The following is a 14,380-nucleotide window of genomic DNA, read 5'->3' on the forward strand; positions in this document are numbered from 1 at the left end:
AATAGTCAGGCTCATTGTGCTATTTCTTATAATAGAATTTTCTTATTCTTATAGAAATAGAACAAGCCTTTTCTTGTTTTATTTCACTTATAATCAAAATACAATTAGCTAGATCAGCTTTCACAAATATTTCTCAAAAAGCTTTCCTTTTCATCATGCACAAAGAGGAGAGGAGAGCAAACAAGATCAGCTGTTGTCATGGTAACATCGTGCCCTGGCAGGTGAAAAATTGAGTCCTGTGGCACTGAAAAAGAAGGATGAAATGTACTGAACCTAAGTATAACACCAACTGCAGCTCAACAAGCACAGTGTTTTTTTCATAGATCGGCATCTTTGTAAGCGACAAATTTAGAGAAGCAAACGTTAAGAAAGAAGTGTGAACTCTGGTGTCATTAGTAATTCTTCAATTATCTCAGAGTCATTTTATTAGGCAGAAGCTCATATTGATATGACGCACAGCTCCAAAAATCTATGCAAAGTTTAGCACAATTTAAAAAAATATAGGTGACTTGAAAGCAAAAAAAAAAAAAATAAATTCTTTTCAATACAGATACGAGAAAAAATAAGTAATTATGCAGTAACCAAAATGAAATGCAATGGGCCACTGCTTTTCCTGCATGAATTTTTAAGAATAGCTGTACAAAATTGTATGCTGATCAGTCTGTGATCCAACTAAATCTTCCTTAAATCACATTAGCTACAAGTAAGTGCCATCCTCAAAACACTTCATCCCTCATTACAGAGGTCAGAACCTTCCTTCCTTAGCAAGGACAAAGATGCAGGTAAGTCACAAAGCCTTCTGTTCATCTCCAAGGCTCTCAGGGTGTTGGAAAATGCCTTGTCTTATATCCCACTAATAAAAGTTGTTTTGAAACCATTTTCAACACAATTTGAAAACCAGAAGAAAATAGAAATTTATGTGATTTCTCACGTAATACAATAGGCATTAAATCTGAAAGGGCTACGTAGTTTGTTCTAAACAATCAAGGAGGAGAAGTACAATAGCTAGCAAAACTAGAATTCACCGAAAGTGATATATATATTTTTTCAAATAACATGTCAATATTTTCTGAATTTTCTTAATGTTCATTCAACCTTGAACCTTAATAATGGACCAAGTTTCATATTAGGTGCTACCCAATTAGAAGCAAGTCCCTGCGTAAATAAATTATGCTTTGCCTTTCAAAGAATATGAGAGAATGGCTAAAAACAAGTATAACTAATATGTAGAATTTTGGAGAAAAGAAACCCTTGCTTATGGAAAAAGGAAAGTGGATCTATAGTTTTTAAACAGTGGCTGCTTGAAGACTCTTTACAGTGTCTAATTATAAAGATGATATTATAAAATTATAAAAACGATGAGAGCAGTATCATCATAAGAAATAAGGCTTGTATATATTGGTAGACACAGTAAACATGATGGCTGCTTTTTCACAAAGATGCACTTGGTAATTAAGACCAAAAACTCTTCATTGATTTGGGATTCCTCCACTGGTTGTAGGCACCCCTGCAAAACGGAGAAGCCACCAGCAATGAACACTCCTGGAAATGTGTCGCAGATGATTTGAACAGCAATGTGAAAGAAGAGCCAGAGACAGATACTAACAGGAATCTTTCTGCATGATAGCACGTGCAAATGTGTGAGTCTTTAAGCCTTTAAGAACTACCACAGCCATTTTGGGTTTTTAATGTATTTTGCTGTCATAAATCTGCTCTGCATTTCTATAGTCTATAAGGACAATTTTCCAGGCCTTTTTGACAAGAACAGAGAATAGACAAAAGTACTTTCTGTTAACATACCATAAAAAGCTACACAAAATCTAAACAATATATTTAGCATTTTTATTTTCATTATCTGCTCTTTACTAAATCTAATTAATGCTGCCAGGGAGATTTGTACTTACTATTCAGCTTTGCTTAGTATAAAATCAAGCAAAAACTGAATCAGAAAGGCCTCAACTCAGGCAAGGAACTAACTACTTAAAAGCTGTGGTATACCGAAGCAATTTATCCAAACTCTGTAGTACTTTCCTATTCGTTGAACTCTGACACAAATCCAAATAAGTTCCTGACTGCTTTCAACAGGATACAAAATCGTCAGCTAGAAATGTGCATTAGAGTTGCAATCAGACTTATCTCTTTGCTATTTCCAAGTCTTAGCAAACATGTTATTTGGCATCTCCAAATAATTTTAAATTTGCTTCAACATGACTAATTAGGTGTATATTACCCTCAGTCGTTAGCCATTAATTATTTCATTACTTACAGTTACATGTGGTAGCAATGAAATGTATCTCACCCCCACTTACTCAGAAAGTAGTCCTGTGTATACACAATTGCATCCATCTTCCCTCCTTAATGACACAAGCAAAGAGAAAGAGTCAGAGTCTCTTTCTGCTCATTCATGCTGTACCATGTCATACTGTAAATTTAAAATTAAAGGGATTAATCTCCCTTACTAGCTGAGGCTGACCTTTTAGCCACTGCCTGGAAAGAGAACATCACTCCCCTGGGGGCTGTTCAAGGGGAGGGCTTTAGTGTGCCTGACACCTCTCAGCCACCAGATGAGATGAGGCAAAAGCACACTGAAATGGGTAATTTGGTAAGGTATGATTAATTTTATTTACACAAGGCAGGCTGGCAAGCCATGCTCAGCCTCATGCTTCCCTAAGTACCTGAGGCAGAGATGCCTTTTGTGATCTGTAATGTCAGTAAACATTTACATTTTGGTTTACTCTTTAAAAGTCAATAATTAACTGCTTGAGGCTGAACAGAGATTCTGTAAGCTTCCACTCTGCATTCAGCTTTCCAGTACTACTCCCTAAACTAGACTAGGACATGCTGGGATTTATGGCATTTAAATTCACTTAAATAATGAAAGTTTATTTAGACATATCTGTTTTAAGGATAAAATCTGGACATATTAGCAAAGCACAGAATTTACATTTTTGCTGCTCATTCATTTATTAAATGAGATGTGTAAAATACAGAGTCTGCATGAGGCTTTCGCCTTCTGTCACTCAAAACAATCCAAGAACTAAGAAATCTAATTTCTCTTTGTCCATAAAACCTTTTCAATACAAGCATGCATTACTCATATCCTGAATATAACTTTTAACATCTCATTCTTACTCTCATTTCATATAATACTGTTTTATGTATTCTGTAAAAACATGTATGACCTCTGTTGTGATCTGTAAATTTGCTGATATTTAAACTAAGTCTTATATTTACAATATAGATAACCTGAAAACAGCTCATAAGTCTGAAGACCATAAGAGCAACCAACCAGGGAGAATCTAATCAGAGCACAGAAATTCATCGTCTGTATAAAATACCAGCTGATTACCAAATAATCTTAAGGAGAAAAATCAAGGGGGAGGAAAAACGATTCAAAATATTTTTGATTTGTGAATTAACTGAAAATAAATCTTGACTCAAGTGACATGAATAGGGGAAATACAAAACCCTCCACCATGGTGAAAATAACCCTACTCAAGGAAGTCTTGGAACATGGTGGGACAATGTAAAAGATTACTACCACTACTGCTGCCACGGGAATATAGTATTCCACTTTAATAAATTAAACTTTGACGATTTCTCATGCTGAATTAAAGATCAAAAGAAAATAATTCCAATGCTAATAATGTTTAGCTTTAGGGGTTGTCATATCTAATTTTTTCCTGTCATAAAAATCAAATGTGGCAGCCACAAGTTAAAGCCTCATGGAAGTTCCCAGGAAAGGCTTTGAGGACACACACACACACACAAAATAAATAAAATAAAATACTGATAAACGTTAGTCACAAAGAATGTCTTATTATCAGTGTTTCAAATTGCTATACACCAAAATGATGTTAAAAAAAAAATAAAATTTCTATACTTATAAATAACTTTTAATCTCCCCAGTAACATTGCTGAAAGACACTGCCAGGTAGTATATGCTAAAAAATACAGTTCAACTGCTAGCTTCTGGAGTGCTTTTAAAGGCAGCATTTCTATGTCTCTTCATCTGAACATACTTTCATTCAGGTATCATTCAACTTTGGTCTACAAACCTCATGATCATAAAGTTTTTTCAAGAGACTTTAACAAACTGACCAGCTGATCAAAGCTTAACTTTTAATGTAACATTTTAAATAACTGATGTGTATCTTTGATTTTGTTTGAGCCCCTGATGAGCTTTTAAAGTAATTTAAAGGCTGTACAGCTTGGACCAAAAGACCAGTATCCAAGGTTGCTCAGAGTTTTAAGCAAGTACAAGGCCACTTTGAAGGAAACAAATAAATAAGAAATAAAAAAATTGCAAGCAATACCAGAAATAGTAAGACCAACTCATTGTACTGTCTATTTCACCAATTTTCTTCTTTCTTTCATTCACAGACATATAAAGGGACAAGGCCATATTTATAAAACACCTATAGCAATACACACACCATCCCAAAGTCTGAAGCAAAATGAATTCAGTTTAAGCTCTGGGAAGATGTAGATTAGTTCAATTTCATTTCACCTGAACTTATTTTCACTTCACAGTTTCTGAATCTTGCACATGGTGCACATAACATAAATAATTTATCTTTATTCATTAAAGATAAAAGTTATTTCTGCTCCATGTTTCTTAAAACTATCAAAACTATGTTTCCCCATGAATCATCAATTGAAAAATAACAGAAGTAAAAAAGATAGAGAAAAGAAGATATTTGATTAAAATAAGCCTCACATTTCATCTTTGCATAGCAACCTCCTAAGCCACATAGAGGATAAGAGCATAATTTTTGAGCTCATCAATTAAAAATGAACCTACAACTGAAATCTATTCATAAAATATGAAATGGATCTCTCACAAGGTAATTATAGTTCTCTATGCAAAACAAATCCTTAGAAACCATTTAAAAATAAAAAAAAAATAATAATAATCAGCATTTTAGACACTTGAGACCAGATACTGTCACCATATTCCTACCTATTATGAATAGCATTAACGTATAATTTTTATTCATATTTAATTATTTTTCAATTATTGCTCCTTTTTCCTGATGTATTTGTTTGTAACAAGGATTGCTGAGAGATCTTCAGTCCTTAAGCAAACTAATTAGCTCTGATAAAGCCAAAGAAATTAGTTTTGGTTAAATACAAACAGCTAACAAATTTGTGATGCTTCTGAATTTCAGTGGGCTGAATTTCAGAACAGAAGGTTAATCAAAAAGGAGATTCAATTTATTTCCCATTATGAATAAAGATTTTTAAATGAGGGAGCATTTCTAGGGACATGAAGGTCACCAAAAAGGTGGTAAGAATGTATGTGTTCATAAAGATAGCTGACTATCAGGATTTCTTTCAGAATAAACCTCAGGAAAAATAAAAGACCACAAGAGAACAGAAATAAACCAGTCAAGTACCCTCCCTCTTTTTAAAATACCCTGAGCTGCACAAATTCATGTTCTACATGCATTTGAATGTAGTGTAGAGACATCAGGTGCAAATGCAAATGATGCTAAGCTTTTCCTCTTCTTGAGACCTAGATGAAATCTCATACTGACACTATGTTTAAATTACGTTGATCTTCACTGAATTCTCTCATATGGCTATCAATAAAGTGAATAATGAATCTAAAAAATTAAAGATAGACTGATAGACTCAGCTGAACATGCATGAAGTTTTCTAAAACAAATTTTACATCAATAATTCTTTTTACCACCTATTGAAGAGTGACACCTGCTTGCAAAAAAGTGATTACCAGAGATAACTGAGGAACCAGAGATCGGATATCTTGACTGATCCCCCTGCTCCAGTGACAATCAAAATGTCTGTCGTTGTAATAGGCATTATAGCACGTAAAACATTGATATTTATCCTAAATTCCCTAATGCAAAACATACAGGTCTGGAACTGCTGTTTACAGTATTTCCATTGCCTGTAGTAGTACACAAACTTCTATTTTCCCAAGAATGTACATCTATGAAAACCATTTCTTAGCACCTCATTGCAAATAATATCTATGTTTGTGAAGAGGCTGCCTTTTACTGAAGTATCATTTCAGTTTTAACATGCATTTTAACATGGAAGAACTGTGATTACGGAAAATCTCATTTCAGTATGTGAAAATCATGGGCTTATTCTTAGGATCTGTTGAAAGAAAACCAGTGGTTAAACATGCTGCTTTTGATTAAATGGTTTACGTTTCATCATACATATTCAACTTTGATTTAACAAACACTCCAGCCCTTCATAGGTAAACTACTGATTTCAACTCAAGCCTCTTGAACAGAGGCTCTCTTGAACAGGGATTATTTATCTCCCTGCATGCATGGATCCTAATGTTTGTTTTATTTTAATCTCATAAAACACAAGCAAAAAGGAACGGAGAGTTTCTTTTGTACAGGTTATATGCATGTAAGGAAATTAACTGTCATTTTCGGTTGCTAAAAAGAAAAGTTCTTCCATAATGTTTATATGACATTTTAATCTACATACAAAAGAACCCATGACAGACGCCAATTCCAAAATACAAAGCCAGAGTCTGCGCTGTTTTACTCTTCTGTATAGTACTCACTTATTTCAGGTTATTTCATACTTCAGTCCAGAGTACAGTTTGTTCTATTACAGTGCAGTTTATAGCTTGGTAACAGGAAGTACAATTTACAATCTGAATAGGCTACTTTGTATATTCTACCAGTCCCTGCCGCCAAAATGAAAACTACAAAGAGGGGAGTACGTATGCTTGCCTAAGCGTGCTAAATTATATCCACACTCACACATGTACTCCAGTCAGAAAAACACAAAAAACAACTAAAACAAAAATCAGCAACCTGACAATTCCAGAGTTTCTATAGATTGAATATAGCTGCTGGGACAATCAAAAAGAAAATTCTAGATATGAAAAATTGTTAAATGTTATCTTTTGACTAACAAAACATAGCTCAGACATCTGACAAGATCTGAACCCCAATTCTGCTGTTCTTTAAAAGTCTGTGCTAGTCTGACAGTAAGGTTACCTTTCAGCTTATTATAAGAGAATTGGCTTGACCGTCCAAAGTTTTTTTCCTTCTTTATTGCCAGATAGGTGCCAAGATTGTCTCATAGAAATAAGGGATAAAATCTGCTTTTAGGAATGCAAACTCAATTTTCATAATAAATTATGGTTTTGCTAGTTGCAAAGAGTAGCAACATTTAGTTGAGTGTAAAAATCTTGTGTAAGCATTTTATGAGTCAGTTGTACAATTTATTTTTGCAGAAGTTAGAAATAGATGTGTATTCTCTTGACTTTTCCTAAAGTAATAATAATAATAACAATAGTAATAATGGAAAACAAGGCAAACATGACCAGGCATAGCAGACCTCTCAAACTACTACCAACATGAACATAATATGATCATTTTGTCAGTTTGAAGATCTACCCTTGCATATGGTGACAGGACAGCCAGAGTCATATTTTTAACATTTGATGACACTCAGCAACATAAAATTATGGTTTCTCAAAAGGACTGTACATATCCAAACTGTATCCATACTGTAGCAAAGTAACACTGGAAAGAGGCCCTTTTCATGGCAGAGCTGGCAAACAGCACATGGCAAATGAAGGAAAAGAAGTCATCTGTCTACCATCTTGTAAGCAAGTTATTTTTTTGGAATTTTTCATGGAATTTGCAATTAAGGTAATTTTGTGAAAAACCTAATAATTATGTTGTAAAATACATCATAGCCAAAATTCAAATGCCTTTCTCTACCTGTAAGGTGAAACATACGCTTTCTCCCTTGAGACTCCATTAAATCTTCTAGAGTGTGCAGGACATGAATACTGGGCTGGACCTAGCATTTAGTTTATCATTTACCTCAACACCAATGAGGTAAGTGCTTTGACTTTCTTTGAAATTTTCATATTACTTCATTAGTGCACCTTTCCCTCCATTAGCGGTTTACTGTTCTACTTTGCAAGGTCCCACCAAATTAGTACTGAATTTCCACAGGAAATCCTGTTACAGGCTTTCTTCTGCATGCCTGATTTAATCATAGTTTATTTTCCTCCAATTTATGATACATTTAATGCTTGAAATTATTTTTAGATTGATTTCTGATAATGATGCTTATTATAGTTCAGATGATTATTTTTCCTGTCTATCTTTGGCTAATTCTCAAAAGATTTCTTTCTGGAACAACTTGTGAAGGCCAAAATTGATATTTACACAAAAGACAATTTCTTTTCCATTCTACTTCCGTTTATAGCACTACCACCCAGTGTGTGGCAGAAGGCACAAATGTCCCCATATTTCCTTCTTTCACAAACAAAACTAGCAAAAGCTGGAGAACAGACAGAATTATAAATAAATTTGTATCACTTAGGAGCCATCATTCATTTGAGGTAGCTATAACTTAAATTCGCCTCGCTGGCAAAAAGAAATCTACTTATGGCCACGCCTACATGTAAAGACATTCCCTTACAGTTTTAAAGTGCTTTGAAATTCTTGTAAGAAAACAAAATTATTATTTATTAGCAACATGTCATGAATATAACTTGGTGTTTTCTTTGAAATTTCTGCATATGAAATTATTACTTTTTAAACCCCTATGCTTCAAATCATTTGAAGTACGATAGGAGATTATCTGCTTAATCCATTCCTTTCTCTCAGGCATTTTAGATTTCACGCAGCTATGCAAAGTTTAGTCCTACTTAACAGACTTGTGAAGCTCTTCACAAAACAGAAAATGAGTCAGGAGGAAAACATATACAGCCTTAGGATTTTTTTATAAAAAAATAATTAAAAAAAAAAAGGCATAGTAAAATTGAGCTAGATGTGAGAAATTCTGAGTTACAGCTCTTATTGGTACTGTAACTCACCAAAGAATCCATGTTACCTTTCTCCTTTTATTTTCTGCTGAAAAGGCAGGAAGTTGAGGGAAGCTTGTTAATTCCATTTGTTCAGACTTACAATTCTGTTTCAGTCCTTGTCAAAATGGAAACTGCCACTTGATAAGGAGCTCAACCAAACGCCAACTACGGCAGCCTTCAAACGCTCAGATGATGCTTTATTTACCCAGAGGAAATGAAACTCACTGCCAGCATGTTTTGGATTTTTTTTTTTCTTGATTCAGAGGATCAGAATCTGGGCCTTTTCTTTACTGTATTCAGTATAATTCAGCTTGATTCAGTCTTGGTGCTGCCAAGACTGTATCACCTTATATGGGTTTTAACTACATAATTAACCAAATGACTTAACATCACTTTATTCTTTCTTTGAGAATGCCTTGGATTTAAGTTACTGCTGCCTCCTTAACACAGTCTGCTAACCACTGCTAGCCGAACCCCATGTAAGAAGAGAGAGTGTTTTTCCTGGAGGGTCCTAAGAACCCATAGTGAAGTGATACACTCCTGCCAAATAAAGATAGCAATCTGAACGCTACGGCAATCTACAGCTCTGCCATAGCAAACCTGCAAACTCCTAGCCTGTCCCCTGGTTGGAAAACAGGTTGGAAAACAACCCAAATTCTGAACATTTTTCCTGTGCCAGATTGTCAAATAGCATCATTTCTTCTTATGTGCAAAATGTGCGTTGAAAGTTGTTCAAATGCCAGAATGTGTCTAACCCCGCCGTAATGCGGCAGAGAACAACTTCTAAATTTAGGAAGTAATTGCTTTTCTGTCCAGTGAAACGTACACTACATAAAAAAAAATCTCCACTAGGCAAGCCATCATTTTAAACATCAGTTCAGACTTTAGTGAACACAAGCATTAAACCTGTGAAAAATATCAAGTGTACAAGGCCACTGTTGCTGTTTACTGGTTGCATCAGTGCTTGCTCTGTGTCACAACACAATCAAAATAACAATATGTAGTGCTTCAATGTCATCCAATACAGAGTTACGAAGTGTTTTGCAAATAAACTGTATGGGTTCCTTGGGAATTACTCCTTTTCATGGAGGATCCTGACTTCAGTTGCGGTTTTATTACAATTCCAAACAAAAACTTGACATTTCCAGCTTCTTTGTGCAAATGAAGGGAAAGAAAGGTTCTTGTTTTAAATACAATCCACCTGACATCGCTGCCCTAGAACAGTTCTTTCCAAATGTGATTGCTTGTAGCACTAAGTCTCTCATTTCAAGACTCTCAGAGAACTGGCATCTGAACTTCTAAAGCCTGGAAGTTTAGGCTGCACAACCAACAAGCTGTCAGCAGAACAATTTGCTACTTACCTATTTAAACAACTCCTTCAGTAGCCCTACCATGTGGATTTACAATATGCTGCCAAACCCCTAACAGTTAGTACCATTCCTGGTTTTAAGCAAGTTTCAGCAATGATTTATATGCATTTATAACATAAAGGTTTTAGCTTCACACATTCAATGTTCTATACAGAACGTAAGATTCATTGATGGACACATTCCACATTTAAACCATGATTTTACAATTCATAGGACTGGGAACCTATCCAGATGGAAAATAATAATAACAACAATAATAATAATAAAACACAAAACACAACCCCCCCAAAACTATAGATTAAATAACGAAATTCCCAATACATTTTCACTACTATTCAGAATGAATTGAGGTGAAAACTGAATGCAACTGCATAGACCAGTCCGTGAACTGAAATTACAGACAAAAGTTAAGGGCGAAAAAAGGGTCTCACAGAAACTAGTGATAAGCAGAAGCTTCTGTGGAAAGTGAATCAAATTTCTAAGTCCCAAAGCACTTTGTTACCTCTGAGTACTTCCTAGCTGAGTAAAGAGCAGGAAATTCAGAAGCATGCTGGCTCCTATCTCCTACAATAACTCCCCTGAGCAGATTCAATCACCTTATGACCCTAGGGAGAAAGGTCTCATACAAGAGAAAGCTTTTCAGTGGCAAGAAGATAGAGGTAAATGCTTTGTACTTCTTTTGAGGTGTTGATGCATTCTCATGCAAACATAGGAAAACCGTTAACAAATGCATGGAAGAAAACCTGCAAGTTACAGCTGAGTCCTGCAGAACAGAAATTGTCCGCTGTTGTTCACACGGATGGTATCTGCTACGGCAGTGAAACATCACTGGGGATTAAAGTATTTGCACTTTTAGTGAGAACTCTTGCTGTGTCAGATTGGAGTTTTAAACATAGCAGTATATCACTTGTAGGCCTTGTCAATATATACATACAACCTGATCTTGTAAACCTAGAAAGCACACTCCCATACATAATCATCAAGGATATGACAAGCATCTATCAAATCTTCTTTGGTCTTTCCTGTTTATCATGAAAGTGCATTTATTTGAATAATATTACCACAAAATTATGACAAACCACAGGCAAAAATTTCAAGCCTTTGTATAATTTTACATCTCTTTTGTTCTATTTTGAATTGAATCAACTTTTTGTTCATGCACAATGTAAACGTATTACCAAGATTACCCACAACACAGAGCAGAACAAAACTCGCTATACACAGCAGTTTTGTGTTAGGGAGTTTGGCAGACATCACAAATAAATACAAGAAAATACATTTAACAAAAGGACATGTGATTACATTTATGCTTAATTTTCATGTTCAGTATTTTGTCCTTCATTAGCACTTCCAAAAGTCCTAAAGAAATATACAATTGATTTAATCTCAATAGTCAAACTATCTACTTTCTCCATGTATTTTGCTAGAAATTATTAAGCATACTGCAAACTTCAAGCCATTAACTTAACACAAAACCTGAACTCTTTTCCCCAGAATCTTACCCTTTTTCTTAATAAAAAAAAAAAGTACACATACAACTAAAAAAATCTCTTTGCTTCAGTCCTCACTGTTTTAAAAATGTATTAATACAGTTACCTGACTGTTACCTAGAGGATCAGTATGTACAAATAACCTAAAGCCACATAATCACATTGTGCCTGCCATAGCTATGCAGAACTATTGGCCTGTCAAATTGCTGTTCAGTGTTGGGATACATAAGGGGTTGAAAGGTGAAACTACACAGGAATTCACTATTGAAAGAGAAACAAATCTTTAAAATATTTTCTACTTTAAAAAATCTAAAGATAAGGATGGTGATGGATTTTAGAAGAGAAAAGCAAAAGAGAGACATTTTATATATGGCCGTAGTGCATGGTGTTTCCATACACTACAAGTTCCAAATTAAGTAAGCCAAAAAACCTCTTACATTTCCAACAACATGAGCAAAGTAACAAAGTGCTACTACACTGTTGTAACAGAAATGACCATTGCTAAAGCTGTGAAAGAAGGGTAGGTTGGTGTGACCTAAAATTCACTACCCTTTAATCATTGACTCTTCGAAAGAGCAGATAGCATAACAGTAATAGAGGGATTTTCCTATTCTTTTATATAAACCTTTCTTGCACATCCTCAGTGTGTCTACAGTACACAATGACAGGCAGATAGGTAGGCACAGAACGGCTTCTCTTTTCAACTGGGTGAGCTAACATAACAGGGCTTCTAAAAATAATTTGTTTTGTTCAGCAATAGCTTTCATCATTGTTCTTCTTTTCACTACTCTTGCAGTCTATGAGGAAGGCTAATCTTTCTTCACAGATCTCTGCATGCATTCTAACAGCTCAACACAGGCTCTGTTTTTTCAATCTGCTTAGGAACCAGAAGAAGTTTAAAAAGAGGAATCATAGGGGAAGAAAATTGGAAAGAAAAATATTAAAGCTTTTGTTCACTAGCAGAAATAACCATCTCACTTTTATTCATTAATGTTCTGTTTGCAACTGGGAAAAAGAAGAAAAAAAAAGTATTCTCTGTTTCTTCTAAGACAACAGTTAAAGTACAATCTAGTTATACACAGCAGTCATTCCTATCACGTCTGTATCTTTCACTCCATTAATGGGCTGCAGACAGAGGCAAGCAACTCTTTCCTATAGGGTGAAGCACAATTCTCTTGCAGAAATTTACTCATTTGTTTTTGATCATGTGGAACCCCATCACCAGTGAGCCTCTTCATGATCATCCCATTCACAGTTGTGCCATACATCTGCAGCTGCTGACTAGGATACAAACTCCCTTCTCCTTCATTGACAGATGCTCTTAGAACTATGAAGTTTGGAGAAGAACACGACTGATGGAAACCAGATGGAGAAAGCAGCAACATGCCCAGAGGACTTCTAATGATTCACAGATCACAGTTGGCAACTTGGCTTTCGAAAATTACAATAAACACATTATTACAGGGCTTCTGTAGCTTCTTATTTCATCAATATCTTTTATTTTATTTTATTTTTGTACAAAGTATCTATTAATACAAGGTTCCCAAGACATCCTGTGGACTATTTGTGGTATATAAACAAAATTAATCCCTTAAAACTTAAAATACATTTTCAGATAATTCAGAAGACTTTTTATTATTATTCAAGTTGAAACAGTTATTTTGAATTAGCCAAAATGATAATTTGAAAAAAAAACAACAACAACACAAAAAAAGCTTTAAACTCTTTCATTGCATTTTCCTTCAGTATAGATCGTTGGACATCTATCACCTTATATAAATCAGAAGCATATCTGTAAATTAAATTTGGCACTGAACTCAATCATGAAATTTCACTAAACATTCGCAAATTGAAAGAACTACACAATTTCATATTTTTTTTTTTCGGTTGTTAACTCTATCAAGCTCCTCCTACTGACAAAAATTCACAAATAATAATAATAATTACAGAATCACAGAATTGTCTTTGTTGGAAGAGACCTCAAGATCATCGAGTCCAACCTCTGACCTAACACTAACAAGTCCTCCGCTAAACCATATTGCTAAGTTCAACATCTAAATGTCTTTTAAAGACCTCCAGGGATGGTGACTCCACCACTATCCTGGGCAGCCCATTCCAATGCCTCACAACCCTCTCAGTAAAGAAATTCTGCCTAATATCCAACCTAAAACATCCCTGGTGAATAATGATAATAATAATCTGACATTACCAAATCTATGATTTCTGTAAGAGGAACCGTATTCTGAAAATGTCTAGTGTGCTAAAACACAGCTCAATTTCTTATGTACAACCCAAGAGAACAGGACTAAAATCTGGAGTGGCTTCAGATGGCTAATATTGAGAAAAAGGTCTTCAGTCACACTCTGTTCCCTTCACTACTAGATAAAATAACCACACCTAGCTAACACCTCATGGTGCTCAGCTACTACAGCCTGGTTGAAAAAAACAACTTACAGTGCTTTTCCAACTACTCCTTTTCCTTTACTAAATATGATGCTACTTTTTTCCATAGATAGAGATCTCCAAATCACACTTGAGGGCTTGCCTTGGTTTTAAATTTAATTATATGGTAATACACTAAAAATGCTGTTACATGGGAGGACTGCAGTCTTATTCATTTTAGAGATAAGGATGCAGTCCTATTTCAGGAAACCTATTTCCAGAATCTGAATAGTCGAGATCTTGAAAAGGGT

General features: G+C 34.9%; 1 protein-coding gene across 11 annotated transcripts in view; it reads right to left on the bottom strand.

Moving 5' to 3' along the window:
* Positions 1-14,380, bottom strand: part of RIMBP2 (RIMS binding protein 2) — a 146,876-nt gene that overhangs the window by 75,225 nt on the left and 57,271 nt on the right. The window contains exon 1 of one of the 11 annotated variants that reach the window (XM_084491648.1): positions 2,310-2,459. The exons of the other annotated variants lie outside the window; for them this stretch is intronic. The gene's annotated coding sequence lies outside the window, so the exon portion shown is untranslated. Of the gene's footprint in view, positions 1-2,309; positions 2,460-14,380 lie in introns of those variants that run through there. 11 annotated transcript variants of the gene reach the window in all.

This window comes from Aythya ferina, assembly GCF_964211825.1.
Source record: "Aythya ferina genome assembly, chromosome: 17".
In the NCBI taxonomy this organism is placed as follows: Eukaryota; Metazoa; Chordata; class Aves; order Anseriformes; family Anatidae; genus Aythya; species Aythya ferina.